This window comes from Phoca vitulina, unplaced genomic scaffold (genome assembly GCF_004348235.1).
Source record: "Phoca vitulina isolate PV1807 unplaced genomic scaffold, GSC_HSeal_1.0 scaffold11, whole genome shotgun sequence".
Taxonomy (NCBI): Eukaryota; Metazoa; Chordata; class Mammalia; order Carnivora; family Phocidae; genus Phoca; species Phoca vitulina.
In genome coordinates this window covers 23,760,899-23,774,817 of record NW_022589714.1, presented here as the reverse complement: position 1 = coordinate 23,774,817, position 13,919 = coordinate 23,760,899, and the positions used below count along the sequence as shown (strand labels likewise).

General features: G+C 34.3%; 1 protein-coding gene across 1 annotated transcript in view; it reads right to left on the bottom strand.

Moving 5' to 3' along the window:
• LOC116635773 (protein eyes shut homolog) overlaps nt 1-13,919 on the bottom strand; it is a 602,300-nt gene that overhangs the window by 499,561 nt on the left and 88,820 nt on the right. The window contains exon 4 of the mRNA XM_032410093.1: nt 1,411-1,523. The gene's annotated coding sequence lies outside the window, so the exon portion shown is untranslated. The remainder of the gene's footprint in view (nt 1-1,410; nt 1,524-13,919) is intronic.

Sequence of the window (13,919 nt, the reverse complement as noted above, 5' to 3'; positions counted from 1 at the left end):
AAACTTTTATCAATTGCTATATTAGCAGATGATTATATAAATTATTAAAGGATTATATCCTTTTCAATGGATTTACTACCTAGTAACTGCTCATTATTCATTTAACTATCAGTTGCAAACTCATATTTAACAGAAAAGGTAGAGAGCAAAGAATCTGAGAGTTAAATAATTGTTAGGAAATATTGCTACCTTCAAATCAATCAAGAATGGAGATAAACTTTAAAAAAATTAGAAATAAATGGTAAAATATGAGGACTTACGAGTATTTGATTTATATTAAAATTGTTGGAACCCATCTATTGTGTATAATGTAAGACATTAAGTTTTCATTTGAGTAAAAACAAAACACAAACAAAATAAGCACCCTGTCTACCATTGTATGATAGGTGCCACAAATATATTTTAAATGTGTAGCCTAAAGTTGAAACACTGGGGAATGAATTATCCTTTTATCTTTTAAAGTATCTCTTTAATTTCTTAGTATACACCACCCCCTCAAATTGTGAAAGAAGCTGATGTGATGATATTCAAATGTGTAAAGTTCTCATAGCCTTTTGTGATTTTTCCCAAAGCACACTTCCTATTTATATATTCATTTTAATATTTCATCAATATCTCCTCTACTACACTATAAACTCCTTAATGACAGTCACTGTGTGACTCTTTCTTTCCCTTGGACCATAGTATATAGAAGAATTTCAATAATTCAAAATTTTTTGGTGAAATCAATGTGTTTCTGCTGTTGACAAACAACCTTTTATGCTGTCCTGTGATCAAACACCCTGCCACACCATGCCATCCTCTCTAACCTGTGTGAACCCTTTCCAATGCACCATAAAGCTCCATAAATAATCCTTTTTTCTTAACTGTCAGGGAAAATTTTTTTTAACTAATTCATACCAATGGCATGTATGCCTAATATTGTGTCTAATGTGCCATCTCTCTACTTCACCTCCATCCCACCCCCACCACACGTACAGATAGTTCTGTAGCCAGATGCAGGTTATTTGAAAGGAATGCCACTAATAATGGAAATTCAAGCACAATGACAATTTCTTAAAAGTGACATTTTAGCACTCTGAACAATAGCCCACATACATGACTTTCAGAAGGCTTATATTTGAAACACTTCGACAGATGATATTTTCTGATCAAGACTGATCATTTGCTGGTAGACATGATATATCTGATGTAGCACAAAGCTGAAACTCACTATAAATAATCCAACTTAATTGGGATATAGCTTAAATATTCTATAGTCTGTAAAAAAAATTAAGTGTGTAAGTAGGAAACAACAATGAAGTGAAGGAAATGCAGTCTGGTCCTGATTAAATGATTTCAAATGGAAATGTTACCTTGTGGTGTGGTTATTTGAACAAGAATTTCAAAAAAATCATTAGGGGATTTTACCTGCAATTGTCCACATGAATTTTTTTCACTGCCTTGGATGGGATGAAAGATTCCCAGTTACTGATTTCTATAACTTCTATGCAGCCAGTAAAATTCTCAACTGGTCCAGAAATCTGAGATGGAGGGAGAAAAAGAGGGAGGGGAAAGAGAGAGACAATGTTTATATTATTTTCTTCAATATATTATTCTTGCCATAAACTGGTCAGAATGTGCAATCAGATTGCAGGGTTGATTTATTCAACATATTGGTAGAAAGTAATTCAATTCTTTTCATAAATATCATTCCAAAAATCAGTATAAAAGAATACTACCTTAGTCAAAAGTTACTTGGAATCTATAGATCTTATCACTGTATGAATCATTTACATATGAATAAAGAAAAATTTTCATTATTACAGTGAATTATAGCTGAAACATGGGAGAAAAGCTAATACCCTCATCCTCCACATCAATGATTACACTTTTCCATCTTTTGTCTCTGTTCCTTGCACTTTTTCTTTCAGACATTAGTTACCTTGCCCCATCCACAGCTATCAAAGCATCAAGAAAAATTTCTCTTCCTGTTGTCAAAGGAAACATAGTAAACTATGAATATTTGTGACATCCCGCAGCCCTGATGGATTCTGCATGCCTTTATGTTCAGTTGTGTGGCCTCTCCTCCTTAGGAATAACTTGGGCAGAAACTAACAACTAGAAAGATTGCCCAAGGGCCAAAAGCAAAAAAGAAAATAAGGACATTGGAAAGCATTAGTTTTGATGAACAAATAAAACCTCTTAAAGATAAACAGATATATGACTTCTCACTTTATTCACTGTGAACATACAGTATTATTCTATTAATTTTATGTCTATATGAGTTTACCATTTATGTGAAAAAGAGAAGTTAATAAAAACTAAACGGGGCACAGCTCAGAGTTCAATAGTCAGATATAAGCATTTATTTCAGGTTCTGTCTTCTGTTATGTTCTTGATATTGTTAAAAATTTCAAGCTAAGATGGACCAAATTATGAACAGGATAACCACTGAATTTATACTCTGAAAAGTTGTCTACCTTGATTTTTGAATTAAAAATAAGAACTATTTGCATTTTCAAGACTTGGTTTCTCATTGAGTGTAATATTACGAAGGATGGAAGGAAGAAAGTCTTTGTCTTGTTTAGAAATTTTAGGGTGGGTGAATTTATTTTATTTCATCATTTAACTTAGAGTCTTAGTTTAAAAACCTTTAAATTTTTTCTTCCTCTTTCTGATATAGACGCAAATGTACTACAAACCCTCTCAACACATAACACTCTGACAAGTGTCAAAAATGACTGAACTAGAAAACAAAACAATATTTCACACAGCAAGTTTACAAAGAAGTCAGTTCATTTCAAGGAAAACAGAAATACTTGGCTCTTACATGTTGCAGAAGGGAAAATACTGATTTGTAATTGTTAGCTTGAAGTTTTTATGGATTTCATTAATCTTTTTGTTTTTCAAATTTAATTTGTATTTTTATCACAGTTATATATGAACCTAGTTTTTAAATTTTAAGATAAAGTTTACATATACCTCTCCTGAAACATCTAAATTTGTGAATTAATATACAGTTTACAATTAAAAAATTTAAAACTTAAATGGTCTTGGAAAAATGCTATTGATAGTAATGATTATGAATGTTATACTTTATTTTAATATAGCTCAAAGATAGCATAATGTATGTGCATGTTTAAATAGATATTTTTCTCTGTTCATAAAGATCCTTATTACTTAATGGGGATGAAAAGTATGGAGAAAGGTATAGCTTTTTAAATAAATATGAAGCTAGGGGCGCCTGGGTGGCTCAGTTGGTTAAGTGACTGCCTTCGGCTCAGGTCATGATCCTGGAGTCCCTGGATCGAGTCCCGCATCGGGCTCCCTGCTTCTCCCTCTGACCCTCCCCCCTCTCATGTGCTCTCTCTCTCTCTCTCATTCTGTCTCAAATAAATAAATAAAATCTTTAAAAAAAATAAAATAAAATAAAATAAATAAATAAATAAATACGAAGCTATGAAAAATGCTCTAGGGTGCCTGGGTGGCTCAGTCAGTTAAGTGTCTGTTTTCAGCTTAAGTCATGATCCCAGTGTTCTGGGATCCAGTCCCGCATCAGACTCCCTGCTCAACAGGGAGTCTGCTTCTCCCTCTACCTCTCCCCCTGCTCATGATCTCTCTCACGTTCTCTCTCTCTCTCAAATAAATCTTAAAAAAAAAAAGAAAAATGCTCTAAAAGAAAATTGTTCTATGATTACTGTATGATACTTAATAGAATTCTATGATTCAACTCTCATTCACATATTATGGATTAAAAGACAAATATTAATTTATTCACCTTAGACTTTGTTAGAAAGATGGATATTTGGGCTCTTTTCATAATTTGCCTATTGTTGATAATGCTCCTATAAACATTTGGGGTGCAAGTGCCCCTTTGAATCAGCATTTCTGTATGCCTTGGGTAAATACTTAATAGTTCAATTGCTGAACTAGGGTAGTTCTATTTTTAACTTTTTGAGGAACCTCCATACTGTTCTCCAGGATGGCTATACCAGTTTGCATTCCCACCAACAGTGTAAGAGGGTTCTCCTTTCTCTACATCCTCACCAACATCTGTTGTTTCCTGACTTGTTAATTTCAGTCATTCTGATAGGTTTGAGGTAGTATCTCGTTGTGGTTTTGATTTGCATTTCCCTGAAGATGAGTGATGTTGAGCATCTTTTCATGTGCCTGTTAGGTCATCTGGATGTCTTTGGGAAAATGTCTATTCATGTGACCTGCCCATTTCTTAACTGGATTATTTGTTTTTTGGGGTGCTGAGTTTGATAAGTTCTTTATACATTTTGGATACTAACCCTTTATCAGATGTCATTAACAAATATCTTCTCCCATTCTGTGTTAGGCTGCTTTTAGTTTTGTTGATTGTTTCCTTTGCTGTGAAGAAGCTTTTTATCTTGAAGAAGTCCCAGTAGTTCATTTTTGCTTTTGTTTTCGTTGCCTCCAGAGACGTGTCTAGTAAGAAGCTGCTATGGCCAAGGTCAAAGAGGTCGCTGCCCGTGTTCTCTTCTAGGATTTTGATGGGTTCCAGTCTCACATTTGGGTCTTTCATCCATTTTGAATTTATTTTGAATTTATTATGGTATAAGAAAAGTGGTCCAGTTTCAAATTCTGCATGTCGCTGTCCAATTTTTCCAACACCATTTGTTGAAAAGACTGTCTTTTTTTCCATTGGATATTCTCTCCTGCTTTGTCAAAGATTACTTGACCATATAGTTGTGGGTCCATTTCTGAGTTTTCTATTCTGTTCCATTGATCTATGTGTCTGTTTTTGTGCCAGTACCATACTGTCTTTATGACTACAACTTTATAATATAGCTTGAAGTCTAGAATTGTGATGCCTCCATTTTTTTTGTTTTTTTTCAAGACTGCTTTGGTTACTCTATCCCTTTAAAGAGAGTTCAAGTCAATGAATTATCCATACTGTAAAAACAAGTTTCTATAATAATATTCAATAGTAGTTACATCAAATTTACACAGAGAATCTTCATGGCTATAGTTTAGACCACATATACAATATTCCAAATTTATAAACAATTTTAAATAAAAATGTACCATCTGAATTTTTTTTTGAAACTTACATGCTTTAACATTTAACATCATTTGAAAAAAGTTATTAAAGTGAGAGAAGTATTTAATTTCTTTTGTCCTGATATAGTAGAGACACAATTACTTGAGTATATGGATTCCTGGTGCAACCTTCTGTTAAATGGTAATTTTAAGAACTAATTTCTCATTCTTTTCAATAAGTATTTTATAAGTTCTTTCTATTTACACTGTTATTGTTGCTTATGTTTTTAAATGGTTTTCTAGTGTACCTACTGTAACCAATTTGGCTGAATTCAAGGGACCTTTTAGATTAGTGGAATTTGAAAACCAATATATTTGGTTTGGAATCAATTAAGAAATAATCAATTGGTAATACAGAAACAGTTCCAACAGTTTTCTTTTTACTGTAAATCAGCTATTTATTTGCTTTTGAAGGTCTCATCTTAGGCACACTGTAGTAATTTGATACATCTTTGAGCAATATGAAAAAAGAGATCCTTACAAGCTAGCAATACCAATTGCTTTGTTTGAACAAAGCTTCTATTGTTAAAATATTACTTAAATCACATATCAAACTCAACTCTTGTATGACAGGAGCATTTCTGAAGAATGTAACTTATAAAGCACATCCCTGTTAAAATGCCATATGATCTTTCCTCTCTGCTGCTGCTGCTAGGATATTTTCTGTTTTCCTAATCATTGTGTCTTAATCCCATTCTGGCACTCTTCATTCCCTTTTGCAGTTCCAAGTGTCCTTTTAGTATCATTTCCCTTTCAACTTCCTTTAACATTTCTTGTAATGTAGGTCTGATACTCATTCAGGTCCTACTGTGTCTATCAAATAAATAAAATCTTTTAAAAATGTCATTATGGGATGCCTGGATGACTCAGCCAAGTATCTGCCTTCAGCTCAGGTCATGATCCCAGAGTCCTGGGATCAAGTCCCGCATCAGGCTCCTTGCTTGGCAGAGAGCCTGCTTCTCCCTCTGCCTGCCGTTCTCCCTGCTTGTGCTCTCTATCTCTTTCACTCTCTCTCTCTCTCTCTTTCACTCTCTCTCTGACAAATAAATAAATAAAATCTTTAAAAAAAAAGAAAATGTCATTAATTTGTATTATTTTAAATTATATTCTTGTTGGATTCAGAGTTCTATGCTGAAGGGGGTTTTTGGCTATTTTTATTTCGGCACTTGAAAATGTTCCATTGTCTTCTGGTTTGCATTGTTTCTTATGAGAAGTCAGTAATAATTTTCTTTTTATCAGGTTTAATTGAGATTATTGCATATATGAATTGATATTTTTCACCAAATCCAGGCAAATTTGGTCATTATTTCTCCAAATATTTCTTTCTGTCCTTTCTCTCTCCACTTTCTAGAACTCCAATTACACATATTTGAACTTCTTGTTACTGTCCAATAGGTCACTGAGCTTTTGCTCCTTCTTCCATCATTTTTATCTCTTTTCAGTGTAATTTCTATCCCTCTGTATCCAAGTTCAATGGTCTTTCCTTTTGCAGCATGTAATCTGTTGTTATTAATATAGTTCAGATATTATATTTTTACCTTTGATATTTGTTTCTTTTATATAGTTGATTTTTTTTTTAAAGATTTTATTTATTTATTTATTTATTTGAGAGAGAGAGAATGAGAGAGAGCACATAAGAGGGGGGAGGGTCAGAGGGAGAAGCAGACTCCCCGCCGAGCAGGGAGCTCGATGCGGGACTCAATCCAGGGACTCCAGGATCATGACCTGAGCCAAAGGCAGTCGCTTAACCAACTGAGCCACCCAGGCACCCCTATATAGTTGATTTTTATTGATTAATTTATAGTTGATTTTTTAATAGTTGCCATTTTTTCCTCAAGTGCATGCTTCGTCTTTAGCTAATAAAGTTCCCGAATGTCAGTTACATAATTTCTATGATTTCTTGATTTGTTTCCTTTGACTCATTTTTATCCTGATTACAGTCCACAGTTTCCTGCTTCTTTCCATATCTAGTATTTTTTATTGGGTACTGGACATATTGTTCCATGTGTGTTTGTTGTGTGTTTTCCTACATATTTTATCCCAATTTTCTAATTATTCATGGCAGTAAGGATAGTTTACTATCAATTACTCATTTATAGCCAGAAACCCCATATGCCTTTTTTTAAACTGATAATTCTATGTGGCTTATACCACAAAATAAATAGTTCCCACTACATAATTCTTAGTACTATCCCTGATTCTCTCCTCAATTTTCACACTCTTTTATCAATTTATTCTAGCATTAGCTTTCTATTTTCTAAGCAACATGTTCATATTTTGGGGTACTATTAAACTTCACAAATTTTTGTAGCCTTTCTTTTTATAAGATTATATCTGTACCATGTATAGTAATTTTTGGTTATATAAACATTCAGCATTATATTAATCATAATTTTAGTTCCATCAGTTTTAACTTAAATGTTTCATATTACATTACTCCTATGTAATTATTTACAGTAGAGTAATATGACAGTTAATAATGGCAACATTTTCTTTCTTTTTTCCTTTTAATTTTTTTTGTATTTTTAATCCCTGTGACTTATTTATTTTATAACTGGAAGTTTGTACCTCTTAATCCTCTTTACCTATTTTGCTTATCTCCCCAATCCCCTCCCCTTTGGCAACTGCCAGTTTGTCCTCTATATTTAGGATTCTCTTTCTGTTCTTTTGTTTGTTCATTTGTTTTGGTTTTTAGAGTCCACATATAAGTGAGATCATATGGTATTTGTCTTTCTCTAATGTATTTCACTTAGCATAATAACCTCTAGGTCCATCCATGTTGTAGCAAATGACAAGATTACTTTCTTTTTATGGTTGAGTGATATTCCAGTGTGCGTGTGTGTGTGTGTGTATACAGCATATATTGTTTATCCATTCATCTATTGATGGACACTTGGGTTTGCTTCCATACCTTGCTACTGTAAATAATGCTGCAATAAACATACAGGTGAACGTAACTTTTCAAATTAGTGATTTTGTTTCCTTAGGGTAAATATCCAGAAATGGAATTACTGGATCATATGGCATTCTTATTTTTAATTTTTTTGAGGAGCTTCCACACTGCTTTCCACAGTGGTTGCACCAATTTACATTCCCACCAACACAGTGCACAGAGGTTCCTTTTTCTTCACAGTCTTGTCAATACTTGTTTCTTGTGTTTTTGATATTAGCCATTCTGACCGGTATAAGGTGATATCTCATTGTGGTTTTGATTTCCATTTTCCTAATGATTAGTGATATTGAGCATCTTTTCATGTACCTGTTGGCTATCTGTATGCCTTCTCTGAAAACTGTCTATTCAGTTCCTCTGCCCATTTTCTAGTTGGATCATTGGGTTTTTTTTTTTTTTTTTTTTGGTGTTATGTAAGTTCTTCATATATTTTGAGTATTGTTTATTGGATATATCATTTCTACATATCTTCTCCCATTCAGTAGGTTGCCTTTTTGTTTTGTTGATGGTTTCCTTCACTGTGCAAAAGCTTTCTTTTTTGGTGTATTCCCAATAGTTTGTTTTTTGCTTTTGTTTCCCTTGCTTCGGGAGACATATCTAGAAAAATGTTACTAAGATAGATGTCCAAGAGATTATTGTCTATTTTTTTTAAAGAAATTTTATGGTTTCAGGTCTCACATATAAGTCTTTAATCCATTTTGAGTTTATTTTTATGCATGGTGTAAGAAAGTGGTCCAGTTTCAGGTTTTGGCACATAGCTCTCCAGTTTTCCCAGCACCATTTACTGAAGAAACTGTCTTTCCATTGTATATTCTTGCTTCCTTGTCATAGATCAATTGACCATATAAGCATGGGTTTATATCTGGGCTGTCCTGTTCCATCAATTTTTGTGCCCATGCCATACCATTTTTATTATGATAGCTTTGTAGTATATCTTGAAATCTGAGACTGTGACACCTCCAGTTTTGTTCTTTTTTCTCAAGTTTGCATTGGTTATTCAGGGTCTTTGTGGTTTCATACAAATTTTAGAATTATTTGTTCTAGTTCTGTGAAAAATATTGGTATTTTATGTATTTTGATAGGGATTGCCTTGAATCTGTAGACTGCTTTGGGTAGTATGGACATTATAGCAATATTAATTCTTCTACTAATCCATAAACATAATATATTGTTAAATTTGTTATCTTTAATTTCTTTCATTGATGTTTTATAGTTTTCAGAGTACAAGTCTTTTACCTCCTTGTTTAAATTTTTTCCTAGGTATTTTATTCTTGTGGTACAACAGTTAATGGGATTGTATTCTTAATTTCTCTTTCTGCTACTTCATTATAAGTATATTTTCTTTGTTATGCAACCTTTTTAAATTGAATCTCAGTATTGCTTCCTTTTTATTAGCTTAGTGTTCTTATCATCCCCAAACTCTTTGCCAGAAATATAAATCCCTCCTCAATAATTCAAATACTATGAATACTTATTAATTTGATTTCTCTTTTAATTTGAATTTTCACAATCTCTTCACTGTCACATTTGAAAATTACTGTATTGCTGTCCTGTAACGAATACACTCCTACCTGGTTTTCATGTTACTCAGACTTAATTCACTCCTTTTTTGGCATATTAATTGATAATATAATCAAATTTCATCGGTGTCTGCTTCAAATAGACAGAAGCAATGGAAAGCTCTAAAGCAAAATAGGGCTGATATAATGAAGTCCTATACTCGATAATGGCTAAAAAAGTAGAAAGGGGGTAAAGATATTGTGACTTTGATGAATTACACATGGGGCATAGAGGAGAAAGGAGGGAAATAAAGAAGTAGAAAATTCAATGCTATGGATATTTGTTAAATTCCTACTAAGTATTTACTGGTTTCTCAAAAATCATTCCAAAGCTGAGTACTTTGAAAAATAATTAGTTAAGAAAAGATGGAGGGGCGCCTGGGTGGCTCAGTCATTAAGCGTCTGCCTTCGGCTCAGGTCATGATCCCAGGGTCCTGGGATCGAGCCCTGATCGGGCTCCCTGCTCAGCGGGAAGCCTGCTTCTGCCTCTCCCACTCCCCCTGCTTGTGTTCCCTCTCTCGTTGCGTCTGTGTCAAAAAAATAAATAAAATCTTAAAAAAAAAAAAGAAAGAAAAGATGGAAATTGTTAAGAAGTACCTATTTTGAGAACATATAACTGAACTTAGATGTTAACATGCAATGTTTCAGATGTTTAGCTGTTATTAGGATAAACACAAATTAGATGACAATTGTGTACTGTGTATAATGCCAACTGATACATGAGTCTAAACAGCCTAAATGTGGGACTTTAGAAACATAATGACAAAACTGTTACATAAAAATAGCAATCTTTCAGTCTACAAATATGGTAACACCTCTATCAATTTTATTGTGATATATTCATTAAATTATGCACACTTCATAAAGATTATGGGATTCATGTGGATATAGTCTCTATGTAGAAGGAAGGAGAAATCTGGTTAATTTCCTAGTTGAGAATAAAATTTATATATTGATTCAGCAAATATTTATAAAGTACATACTTTGTAGTGAGCACAGGGTCACCATATATGTTTATACAAATTTTGCACTGTCAAGAAACCTAGCTTATAGAGTGGAGTAGAGCCTGATATTTAATCCACATTTTTTTTTCCTCCAAGCTATCTTCCTAGAAATATCTAATTTAAAAAAATCTGTCTAATTCAACGAAGTCACCATAGAGTCTAGCAACTGTGGGGCTAGGCACTGTTGAAATATAATGTCAGTAAAAAGTCTCATAAAATTCAGTAAAACATGGGAAGAGGACAACAGAGTTTGATTTCTGGTAATGATATGAGTAACTAATTGGAGATCAAACCTCTTATGAATACAACTAAACAGAGTAGAATTTACATAAAAATCAGTTAGCAAACAATAAAGAGCAACTAAGGCAGCAAGGACTTGAAATGCCAATGTCTGAGAGAGAAGGGAAGGACAAAACGTTAGTCTTGACATTCAGTATTCCATTTTGCCTTGAAGTACTTGTAAATTTACAAGTGGCAGATGAGACTTGGGGAAGCTGAGCAGGGGTTTCTATAAATCTTTTTGGGCTAAGAGCAAAATACTGAAAATCAAGAGCAAACAACCAGTCTTAGAACACTGAACATGTGTTTCTAAATTCTACAGGGTTTTAGAGCCAAAAGGGTTTTAGAGCTGCCTGGAGTTTAACCGGGTGACATTTTCATCAGTGGTGTTGGGTGACATTTCTTTCCTACAGACACTGGCAGAGAACGTCCCTGTATAATGGCACTGGAAAAACATGAGCACAATTTCAACTGTTTTTTCTCCAGTTTATTCTTTCTCTCAGCAAGGCCAGACATGCTCTGTCCCACACACTAGAATCTCTACAGTACCTATTCTGTTCCTAACCACTCACACACATCACTTTAATATAGCTATCTGTATGCTGAAGGATTTGCCATGGATTTTTCTTCTTTTTTAATACAACAGCTTTATTGAGATATAATTCACATATCATAAAATTTACCCACTTATAGAGTACAATTCCATGGTTTTAGTTTATTCAGAACTGTTCAACTATTACCACAACCAATTTTAGAATACATTTATCACTCAAAAAAGAAACACCTATTCATTAGCAGTCACTCTCCATTCTTCTCCAATAGTAGGCAACCACTAATCTACTTTCTATCTACAGATTTGCCTATTATGGACATTTCTTAAAAATAGGAACATATAATATGCGGTCTTTTGTGATTGGCTTCTTTCATTTAGCATGTTCTTAAGGTTCCTCCATGCCATAGTATGTATCAGTACTTTATCCCTTTCATTGCTGAATGATATTCCATGGTATGGATATATCATGTTTTGTTTATCCATCCATCAGTTAATGGCCTTTTGGACTGTTTCAATTTTTTTGGCTATTAAGAATTCTTTTGTGTTTTATGTGGACACATGTTTTTATTTCTCTTGGTTATATGACTAATTCTATGGAATTTCCCTGTGTGTTTGTGTGATTATTTAAGTGTTTCCTACTACATATAGCTGCTTCAGTATAAATCCTGGGGAGGGAGCTCGTAGCCAGGAGCTAATTTCCATGCTGGAAATAATGCCCCATCAAGATTACTCTTGGGGATCCTGGGTGGTTCAGTGGGTTAAGCGTCTGCCTTCACTTCAGGTCATGATCCCAGGGTCCTGGGATCAAGACCCATGTAGGTCTCCCTGCTCAGTGGGGAGCCTGCTTCTCTCTCTTCCTCTGCAGCTCCCCTTGCTTGTTCTCTGTCAAATAAATAAATAAAATCTTCAAGAAGAAAAAAATTGGAAACAATCTCAATGTCCATCTATAGGAGTCTGCTCAAGTAAACTGTTGTACCACCCCCCGTTTGTGAAAAGGAAATAGGAATATCTCCATATACTACTACAGAGTGTGCAGTGGATGCTGTGTATCCACCCATATCTCTAGGACTGAAGGAATTCTCTCCTCTTTCCACTACTTGGGGTACTGTTGCTGGCAGATAGACTTTGCCTTTCAGCATTCTTTAGGAATTACTTTATTTTATTGTTTTATTAATTTTATTTTATTATGTTATGACCATACATTACACATCATTAGTTTTTGACGTAGTGTTCCATGATTCACTGTTTGCATATAACACCCAGTGCTCCATGCAATACGTGCCCTCCTTAATACCCATCACCAGGCTAACCCATCTCCCCACCCCCTCCCCTCTAAAACCCTCAGTTTGTTTCTCAGAGTCCATAGTCTCTCATGGTTTGTCTCCCCCTCCGAAATCCCCCCCTTCATTTTTCTCTTCCTACTATCTTTTTTTTTTTTAACATATAATGTATTGTTTGTTTCAGAGGTACAGGTGTGATTCAACAGTCTTACACAATTCACAGCGCTCACCATAGCACATACCCTTCTCAATGTCCATCACCCAGTCCCCCATCCCTTCCCCCAGCACCACTCCAGCAACCCTCAGTTTGTTTCCTGAGATTAAGTCTCTTATGGTTTGTCTCCCTCTGGTTTCATCTTGTTTCATTTTTTCCTTCCTTCCCCTATGATCCTCTGTCTTGTTTCTCAAATTCCTCGTATCAGTGAGATCATATGATACTTGTCTTTCTCTGACTGACTTACTTCGCTTAGCATAATACCCTCTAGTTCCATCCAAGTCATTGAAAATGGCAAGATTTTGTTTTTTTGATGGCTGCATGATATTCCATTGTATATATATATATACATCTTCTTTATCCATTCATCTGTTGATGGACATTTGGGCTCTTTAGGAATTACTTTAGTCCAGGGGTATAGCCTCATCCAAGTTTTCTCCTCTCTCCTGTGGCAGTTTGCATCCAATGACTGGTCAAGAAGGGACTGTAACAGCCCAGACACCTCACCCCAACATCTGACAACTCCGAATGGTCAGTCCAGCTCCAACTTAACAGGGGTTTTGCAAAAGCCCATACTGAGACTGCATCTCATTCCAACACCTCCTCCTGCCCAATCCTACTTCCTTCCTTTCCCTTCCCTTCCCTAGACAGTAGTCCCAATAGCACTCTCTAAACGACTTGTACATTAACTTCCATCTCAGAGTATGCTTTCCAGAGAATACAACTTGCAATTCAGTGATCACCAGATATACTGCTAGGTATAAAAAGTAAAGTGAAGAAAAGTATATACATATGCTGTTATTTAATAATGGAAGAATATGAATTTATATATTTGTATAATTGTTATTTGTTTATATTTAACAATAAATAAGTATACCATAAAATATGAGGAAGAGGAAATGAATAGGGCAGAGGTGATGGCAATGGAAACTAGATTTCTTAAATATATCTTTAGATGTCAATTTGAATTTGAAACCATGTAAACATATTTTATAATTATAAAATAAAATAAAGACTAAATAGCAATTCTT